This window comes from Takifugu flavidus, chromosome 9, assembly GCF_003711565.1.
Source record: "Takifugu flavidus isolate HTHZ2018 chromosome 9, ASM371156v2, whole genome shotgun sequence".
Taxonomy (NCBI): domain Eukaryota; kingdom Metazoa; phylum Chordata; class Actinopteri; order Tetraodontiformes; family Tetraodontidae; genus Takifugu; species Takifugu flavidus.
The window spans coordinates 11,293,137-11,303,687 of record NC_079528.1 but is presented as its reverse complement, the minus strand read 5'-3'; positions in this window follow the sequence as shown (position 1 = coordinate 11,303,687).

Sequence of the window (10,551 nt, the reverse complement as noted above, 5' to 3'; positions counted from 1 at the left end):
TTCTTTAAAGTTTGCGGCTGGCGCCCGCGCTCACCTCTCAGCGTGAGTGTGACTGGACGGTGTGAGGAGAATGGCTAATGAGGACAACCATGAGCCTCCACCGTGATTAGGGAGGCGCTATTAAGGAAATCCATAGCGCGGACTCGTCCTCCCACGCGTCGACTCGTGGCTGCGTACGCGGCTGCACACAGACGTATGTCCAACCAGTTAACAAAGCAGCAATCCGCTGAGGACGGTCTTTTTTCCCTCTCCATGTGCATTCAAGCGTTCACGCGCTAACATTAGCCCTATCTACGTTTGGACAATTCGTGGTTTCTTCTGTTGTCCGAGCAGCGTTCCATACTGTATGAGCGCTAAAGAATCACGACTCCTCAGAGCCTCCCGGCCCCCGCACGAGGAGGGAGGTTTCAAGGTCCTTCCTAAGAATGTCTGTTAAAGGCCACATGCACTCACAACAGTTAGGAAAAGAAAGGAAAGATAACAAAGACGGGAGAAACTTTTGGCGCTGCAGACACAGTTCATGACCACCAAAACAACCAGCGAAACCAAATTCTGTCATGATGATGATTTGACGTGTGCTCCATCAGCCTCGTCTTCCTCCCGTAATGGTCAATCACGCTTTGATTCAAGAGCTGTAATTGGCTTCCGTTTGGGCAGTGTCAGTTTTCTTTTCCCCAGCAGCCCACATGTACAGTTTAAGGACATGGCTGCTTATCGCACGCGCAGGCATGGCTGGACAGCGAAGGAGATATCCGCTGGAGACACCGGGGCTCTTCTGGCACAGGCTCTCTGTCCGTAATGGCCTCCGTTCACAGACTCTTCATGAAAGGTTTTACATGGAGACTCCAAAGGCTAATTGGCCCGTGGAGATCCGGCTTATTGTTAGTTCTGCTTGGCTTCCAGTCGCCATGGCTGCCATATGAGTGCCTAATCACCACAGACTTCTACACCTGACTAAACAAAGAGCGCTATTCTCTGCTCCAAGTTTTAAAACATCTTCTCTGCTCTCCTTTATTCCTCCCGTTCTGTCTTTCTCTCCCCCTGCATCTCTCGTGTCTGCGGTTCTATAGGAGGCCTGAAATTCCTGTATTAATACATATGGATTTTGCTTTTAATTAAACCTGCACTATGCTCGGTCGCCTAAATCCAATCATAGAGTCACGCCATTAAAAGCCCCAGAGGTCAAACCATTTGTTTATGCGCTCACTATGTCACAGTAAATACATATTACTAAGCTGTAATGGATTTGTTTTTTTTTAAATAGCGTCTCTTGTGTTTACTTCAAAGCCAAATGTAGAAGTGTGGCAAAGACCATCTATAACAGAGGTGGGTCTAATTACCCTTTTAATTGCTGTTTAAGAGAAGATAGCATAGAACACGCTCATTTTTATTTTATTTTATTTTTTTAGAACAGCACAATAAGCTGTGATGGGATAGTCAACATGTATCTGCAGTGACTCAGAAATAGCAAAATCCCCTGCAGGTTTAAGTTTAAATCCCCGAATGCATAACAGACGGCTGCAATATCAAAGGTCTGTAAAATGTCATTGAGCTTTAATATCCCTGTCTGCCATTTTGATTTGAATACGCCCGTGATTGCCTCATGCTAATAAAGCATTCGAGCCCCACAGGGCTCTCATCGTGCAGACACATAAGCCATCACGTCTCCTGCTGCAGCCGGAGTGGGCGGGGCCACGTTCCCCGTTCCATCAGAAGATTCCAAACGTCATGGGAGGAAATCGCATCCTCTGATACCATGATGCAATACGGCCACATCGCACACGGTTCCCGATCGCGGCGCCTTGCTCAAACGTGTCACAGAGGTGGTGAAGGAGGCCCCGTTGCTAACGCCAGTAGCAACACAAGGCCGCGTTAGCTCCTTGCAATAGTCTGAGCGGCTCATTAATAAGACATGGGTTGTTGTATTGGGGGGTTTGATGATGAGACATGCGGGCGTCAGGAGCGGTCCAGAGGAAAGAGCTCATTGATGGGAGTCCATTAAGAGCGGATGCAGACATCCTACAGGAAAAAGTACATTTAGCTGCTGAAATATTGATGAGTGGCGGAGCAGCAACAATGATCAATAGAGGTAATCAGGAGCACTTTGATGTTTGGACACTACGGGCACTAATTAAAATGGCTTTAAAGGGGGTCTTAAAGGTGACAAGTGCTGCATTAGTGGTGGTTTGTGTTCATGGCCATGCAGTAAGTTATTTACACACTAACGTTTATAGAGCTTTAAGATATGTGTTTCAGTTTTGGATTTCCGCTCTTTGCAAATCTCCATGTGGCCACTGCTGTACAGCAGGTTGTTCAAAGATACCAGTATCTTTATCTGCTGTGCAACAATTGTAGCGTTTTCCAAAATTTTGGTTTTTCTTTGACCAGAGTGATGTGTTTAAAAGGACTCCCCATCTCTCCTGTTATGCCCTGGGGGCACAGGTGAGACTCAGGAGAGAAAAAGCAGTCGAAGCTAACGGGAAGACAAATGACTCTCCTGATTGTTTTGGAAGAAGCTCTTCAAGCAGCCCCAGAGAAGTTCTGCTTTACCAAAAGGAATTTACAATTTCACATAGTCAAAAAAACTAAAAAACTAAGGACAAATTAAAGAGGTACTGGAACTGAATCACAGCGACAACATTGGCTTTAAAGACGCCATTTGCAGTCTTTCATGATGCCACTTCCATCGATGTTCAAAGTAAATGCAAAACAAGACAGAGGAGACTCGCCCCTCCCCCAGTTCATTGTAACTGTCCTGATTGCGCATCAAAACCAAAAGTGGGCGATACGCTACGCTCACATGGCTCAGATGGCTGAACTAACTCCTTTTGGCGTTTGTGACCCCTGCGGCATCTCCAGAGACCAGGCGCTTTCATCAAAAACATTTGAGACAAAAATAAAATGTGCAAGATCACACACCGCACCTTTAATATGACAGGAATAAATTAATATTCCCGTTTAGTTTTGCAGCCCTTTCATTAAGAAGTGCCCTGGAAGGTCGACACGTGGTATTTAAAGAGTTGATCGTGGGTTTTCTTCACTTTTGATAATGAGTAAAGTTCTCCTCGCACCAAAAAAAAAAGAGTTTTGGATCCTCACTCAAACAAAAGGTGATGGTAGAAAATAACCCTGCCAAACAAGCCAGAAAGCTTCGCAAACATGTTGTGTCGTTTTCTTGCCAAATCGCCGCGTTGTGTTATCAGTTGTATTTGTCTAATGCTAAGTACACAGCATCAGATGGGGAGGCAATAATTAATTATACCACCACAGCAGAGCCCATTTCCTCACAGATGAAAAGACCTATTAGACTTATTTCCTCTTGTAGAGAGAATGAAATATCATGTCGTCTAATGGATAGTCCTATTTTAATGTCACATTAATACTTTAGTATCCAGGATATTATTGTTCGGTACCAATGACTATAATTAGTTTTGTTTAATAATGTCTGTCAATCCCAAAATTGCTCACTTGCTGGGCTCTTCAGTTTCCAGAGATCATTAATTTTACAGGCTCTGTGTTTGGGGGAGTTGACGATGGCTCATGATTAGCTGTAATGGTGAGTTGACAAAATTGGGGACAGCAAACTGCAAACCTGTGACAGGCAAACATGTGACACTTCATTATTTGTCTCTGGCTTATATAATGAATGGAGGAACAGGTACGGAGAGCATTTTGGTGAAAAAACACACAAAATGTAGACTAAGTCTTAAAAATTAAATGAAATTTTTGTTTTAAGAGTGAAAATTTCATAAATTTAGCATGGCTGATTTGATTGGTCAGTTTTCTGGGCCTGTGTGCAGAAGCACAACGTGAATTATTTGAGTCTTTAATTAGACCCCCCCCCTCGGGCAGAGCTTCTGTGCTGACTGCCTGAGCTGAAGACGAGACGCTTGTGACCCTGTGAAGAGCTGGACAAACAAGGAGCAGCAGAGGACAAACTTCGGCTTTGCTGCAGCGCAACTCTTTCCTCCGCGATTATTGACGACGGTGCTACAGTAGTTTTGCCTTTAGCTTCTGTAGCGGACAAGCAGGAGGGACTGGAGGCGACTGTTGGACATGCTTTGGGCAAAGGAAGTTCAACTTTGGAGGAAAAAGTTTCACAGGGACGCCACGTTTGGCTGTTTTAATTGATTTACTCCAGCAGGAGGAATCCACGACGCCGTCTTCGCTCCGTAATATCTGCGCCTCCGTTGTTGCTAGCAATCACGAGGTACGCGCCGACCTTCCACAAGTCTGCCACATGACAAGATCATTACTCTCTGTTTCTTCGCCTCGCTCGCTCCACAGCAGCAAAGCCAAAAAAAACAGCAAAGCCCTCCAATCACGTATTGTATGATGAGGGGGACATTTAAATGCTAATGTTATAAGCTCACATGCCTAATATGATAAGCTGACAAGCTTATTATAAGCTGGGAACTTTTAAGAGTTTCTCCCGTTAGTTATCACGGGAAGCATTAAATTACATCGACGCGGTACAGCAGAAGGTGCGGAGTTGAATTCCCCTGCAGAAGAGATTATTCTGGTTGGGTTTCTGACAGAGCGACGCAGCGGCGGGATTGCTCATGATGGGTTTGTCACGAGGAGGAGGGGACGCAGGTGCACGGGGAGCGAAGGCTTGTGTGTGTGTGCGTGCGGATGTGTGTGTGTGTGTGTCTTATCTGCCTGTTTATTGGGTAAATGTAAGAATATAGCAGAAAGGTGATCTGATAGAGAGACGCAGTCGCTGTCATATTTCCGCTTGTGATGACCTACGACACAACAGACAGCACTCAGGCGCCGCAGAGCATCCAATTATGATGTTTGGATCCTGAAACGTGCAGGAAGTCACCAAAAAAAGGAAAGAAAAAGCCGCCTCCTTCGCAGCCACACATGCCTCGTTTAAGTGCCAACCGCATTATTCCACGTGCTCACCGGAGAAGGTTCTTGAACCTTTTGAAGGTGAAATGTGACACCTACAGCGAGAACAGTCGAAGAGAGCTGAACACCTGTTTTTGAGACTGTCGGGGAACCGACGGTGGCTGCTGAGGGACAAAACGCCATGAGCAAATATGGATGTACGATAAACCCTGAAGATGAAAACACACGTTGAGATGTTAGTTTTCAGCAGGAAATGTAGTGTTCAGGTGCAATCTCTGGTTTGTCCATAAGTTCGACGAGCAAACGACCAAAAACAAAGCAAAAATGGGGGAATGTTGAATGTCATGAACCTTAACCCTTTGATTTAACCCTCTGTCAGCAAAGACACGAGTCAGCAAACGCCTCACGCCGTTGTCCGCCTGCATCTTCCTCAACGCTCGCCTGTTTACAACCCCCGCTTCCATTTCCAAAGCCTGAGAGATCTCAAGAGGAAACCTTGTAATTTCCTGTGATTCTACAGAGTCATTTACATTTGGGGTATTTACATTTTAATCATGTCCTCTGTTCCACAGCGGTCCCATTGATTAACCTTATCACTGGATGATATACTTTGGACACATCATGAATGGATGCAAATGACTGGCACGGGCCCTGCTCCATGAACATTCGCTGGTCTCAATTAGTCAGTGATACTGCATCTGAGGAACAGCTGGCAGCTTCTGTCTGTCTAATCTCTTACTGCAGCTGTGCTGGAACAGGCAACATGCTAGCCTAATTAGCCATGCTGTCTCCATGGGAAAATGTAGCCTTGGGGTCCTGGATCAATGTAGCCATCCGTTATTCACCGTGTGCCGTCGCCGTCTATAAACAAAAAAAAAACGATTCAACGCCCGCACTGAAAAATAAAGAGCCATCGTTGTCACTGAAATGGTTTTATTACCCAGTAATGGAGCTGTTGTCAGGCCGCTTGTCTTTTATTGTAAATGGGTGTTTAAATATGCACTTTTTTGTTGTTGTTGTTTTTAAAGATGGCGTGTCAGTGTTCCGCATCGCAGCGGAATACTTCATTGGTTTTGTTTAGGATGGCGACAGTCGCGCAATAGCACAAATAAGTAATTCGAATCATTTCTGTCATTAACACAAAAAGCTTAAAATGAAAATAAGGTCTGGGATTCTTTAATGCTAAAAATACGGGCTGCACAGGGTCAGAGCAACAGCACTAGTCCAGCTCCTGGACGTCAGCCTGATATCCCGAATATAAAATTGTGTTTTGTATCTTTCAATCAGAAAGAACTCTGCTAACATGGAGGACAAAAAGTGACTGTTAAACAAGCAATGTCGACAAAGTTTGAAGCCCTGAGAGAACAATTTCAATGGATTTCTCTCACTGTACAGAATATTTGACTATATTTTCTCCAGATGGACAGAAAAATAGGCCTTGATCTGCTGCTACAATACCAGGTTTTAATTCCCGATTCAATTCGAATCACCCCGCTCTCGCTTCAAGGACTCCAGCTGTATTTCTCCTGACGGCTGATGTGGTGTCATTGCGACGACCCCTGTTTCCTGCAACGCCCTCCCCGCCTCGCCTGCCCTCCTGCTCAGCGGGGCCCGGCGAGGGTCGCAAACCTGTAATAAACAGGAGGAGCCGAGGCACGATTTGGGGGAAAATGGGCACTTTCCGCGGCCGTCTGAAAACGTCTGGAGTGACGCGCTAAATTATTGGGGTCAGCGACTCCCCCCGCTCGGCTGATTTGTCTCCGGACGCGGATGCCTCGCGCTGACATTGGAGGACATTGGAGGCCCCACCACCCAGGAGTGTAGAGGAAGAGACGAGTCTTGTGCACGACAACGTGACTGAAGCGTGAGCAGAGTTTTCCTGAGTACCCTCTTAATAAGATAATGCCCCCCAAAAGCAGCTGGTTTCATTTCTATATTAATACCAGATAAATGCCTTTTCCAATCGCGTTACCTGTCATTTCGTGCACACAGACCTGACACCCGCCGGCACCAGGAGAGTAATTTTAAACGCCCGGCTTCCACAGTGTTGCACAATTGCAGCTAATCAGCCTAATGAGGCAAAGATTGCAGCAGTAATCAGGCGTCATTAGGTTTATGGGTATTTATTATCGGTGGCACAGAAATAATGAAGAAGAGCACCTCTTCCTGATGACACACAAAGGAGCGGAGCCCCGCAATCTGTTTATTAATGGGGCACCGTCACCTGACCGGCGCCACTCATAGGGCCGGGTCATCCATCAGGCACAGACACGATGGATGGACTTCGCCGCTCTGACCTGATTGTTGGGCCATTCAAAGTTGGCGCAAGAGGCCTCGGCGTGGTTGGCCTAAGGCATCCTCTTAGCGCCCCCCCCCCCCGCCTGGGTACATCCGTCTGTGGCTCCCAGCATGTCCAAAGTCTGTTGGGTTTATTTTTGTTTCCCTCCAACTGCAACGGCGCCTCATCTTGTTTGCCTTCGGTACCAGCGGCATTTCACGCCGGTTCCACTCGTTCGAATGAAGTCCCCCCATGCATGAATCGCCCGTGTTTATTTTTCTAAGCTGCTCTCCAGTGATGTCACGCCTCTTACAAACTAAATTGCATACATCGTCAAAAAGAAGTCTTTTTTCCCCCCACCCCCTCCTTCTCTTAAAAATATTTTCAACTTTTGGGGCTCAAATTGGATTTGGAGCATTTGCCACGTTTGCTGGAGGGGGAGGAAAATCCCCGAGAGTGAAGGAGGCGTTAGTGTGTGGAAGACAGGAAGCCAGAGGAACATATATCGTGGAGAAAGATAGATTTGTGCAGCTTGTCTCTGAGTGGAATCCCACACACAATAACCTGCTCGTTGCTTATAACTTTATCCCTCTTGAGACGGCAGCAAAGATTAGACGGGATATTGTAACGGAGGAGTGTTATATATGTGTGTGTCTGTGTTTTTAGTACCAAAATACTCATTCTACAAGCAAAGACTGGCTCTAACAACTACAAAGGACTGCATGAGGGGTCAGACGTGGTTTTAAGGTTGAGTTTAGAGCTGTGTTGGGGGAATAGGGTTAGGGTCAGGGGGTTAGTCAAGTTGGTTAGGGTCAGGGGGTTAGTCAAGTTGGTTAGGGTCAGGGGGTTAGTCGTGTTGGTTAAGGTTAGGGTCAGGGGGTTAGTCAAGTTGGTTAGGGTTAGGGTCAGGGGGTTAGTCGTGATGGTTAGGGTTAGGGTCAGGGGGTTAGTCGTGTTGGTTAGGGTTAGGGTCAGGGGGTTAGTCAAGTTGGTTAGGGTCAGGGGGTTAGTCAAGTTGGTTAGGGTCAGGGGGTTAGTCGTGATGGTTAGGGTCAGGGGGTTAGTCGTGTTGTTTAGGGTTAGGGGGTTAGTGGCGTTGGTTAGGGTTAGGGGGTTAGTGGCGTTGGTTAGGGTCAGGGGGTTAGTGGCGTTGGTTAGGGTTAGGGTCAGGGGGTTAGTCGTGTTGGTTAGGGTCAGGGGGTTAGTGGCGTTGGTTAGGGTCAGGGGGTTAGTGGCGTTGGTTAAGGTTAGGGTCAGGGGGTTAGTCGTGTTGGTTAGGGTCAGGGGGTTAGTGGCGTTGGTTAGGGTCAGGAGCTGGGGAGTACGTTATGGAAGGAGGTCCTCATAAAGATAGAGTAGAAGCACAGGGGTATGTGAGTGTTACCAGAGCACCGTGCATCCCCTTAATACTAAGAAACTTAAAGTAGTCCAGCTCGATTCCAGGAAATACGAATGCCCTCTGTGAGTTTTCCCCGCCTCTCTTGACAGAAATCCGCCTTTATCGAAAGCATTTAGAGCTTTTTATCACAAAATAAAGGTCCTGACCAATTTGTTTTCAACACAGCGGGATAGGGTGTGAAATAATGGTAGAAACGACCTGATTAAATGGATCTTCCACGGGACAGATAAGTGTTTGTGGGGTGAAGCCGTCCTGCACCCGTGGCCGCAGATTCCGGCTGGCTGTATCTGAAAACAGACTTATATTAGCCAGGAGCTATTTCACGGAGACAACCAAGCAGAAAAATAATTCAAAGGCTCGCTTATCAAGGAAGCCGGCACCAAAGTTCAACAAATGATTATTTCTGAGTCAATGTTCACATAACTGCTGCTCTGAAACAGGAATGGGTGTCAGGCAGAGATTGGGGGGAATTAATTGTTATCAGAATCAGCCGAGGTGGACGAGGCTGTCACGGCCGCAGCGGCTTCCAGGCACACACGCACGACTGCAGATGCACGCACACGTGCGCGGGCGTGCGAGCAACACTCCCTCCTTGGGTTTGCCAGACTGGTGCATCTTCACGCGCAAGCTGGCTTGATGAGAGGAGCCTGGAACTGTTTAGGTTTGTAGGAAAATTGGAAAACCCGGGCGTGTGCGCTCGCTCCGTAGAGGCGGCTCGGCCCCACACGTGTGCCTGGCACGGAGACATTAAATAGTTCCACTCTCGTGCTTAAACATTCGTTCGGAGCGATGCGTCACTCCCAGTATTTCTTTCCCTTAAATTTCCATTTCATTAAACTGTTAATCAGAGAGAAAAATGCATGAACCTTTGGGTGGTGTGTGCGTCTGCTTTAAAGCGCTGCTGCTGGAATCCAAACGCCGGTGTTGATGCGGTGGGTCCGACAGAAGCACCTCTTTTTCCGATTAGAACGACACACGAGTAAATTACTCCTCAGTCAGTTTGAGTGCGTCTGGCCCTGTCACCATTCTGCCCCCGGATGGCACCTGGAGCTTTCCTCCCATTGTCAGGCCACTCTCAAGGACCATGTGACTCTTGACAAAAGGTGGTGAAAGACAATGTTTTTGGTGATGGTTGCTCACAGGCTGGTGACAGAAGTCTGAGACGCCAGCAACCCCCAACCAATAGGAGCACAGCAGGAAGTGATGTGCTTTATTACTGGGACGCCGGTGCTCAGCTTAGACAAACCTTTAGTCCCTTTAGAGGGAGAGTGTCAGAGGTGGGAGGCAATGAAAGAGGCTGTGGCAGCAAATGCTTCGTCTAAACGCTTAAATGGACCCACTGTGGAGGTTCACGATGTGGGGTTTTCATTGTGTACAGCTGCAAGACTTTAAGGATGTGTAAGGACAGACTATTAGTGAAGACTTTACATGCTAGATTCTGCTAGCTAGGCAAGTCACAGTGTGGGTGGTTAAACTGTACAGTCTCTCTAAAGGGCTTAACATTAGTCCGAACACAAATTATTATAATCAAATCGTCACCATAATCTGTTTATCACCGAAAAGATGAAGGACTTTTCTTTTTACAATGATTTCCTCAGGGTTTAATTGATTTCCTGTTTTATTCTGACAGTCTTGTCCTTTCTGTATTGTCTCTATTTTTACTTGTTCCCTTTACTTCCCTTCCCCTAAGTCCTGTCTGTGTCTGTCTTGTTCTTGACCCACCCTCTCCATACGGCCTTGTCTTCCTGGTCCGCAGCGTAGCATTTTTTGTTTGAGCAATTCCTTTTGGTTTAACCGGGGTCCTCGGGTTTGAGATTTTGCCTGCTGGTTCTGACCATCTGCCAAGAGATTTGTCTGCCTGTTTATCTGACTTTGGACTGAATAAAGATGCTGAGAACTGCTTTACCCCTGCGTGCTGCTGCATTGCTGTGATTCCATGACAGTTCCTGCCCCCAAAGGGAACCTTAGAATTAGCATGGTGGCTAAAGGTGGCTCAAAATCTACTTGTTAATATGTT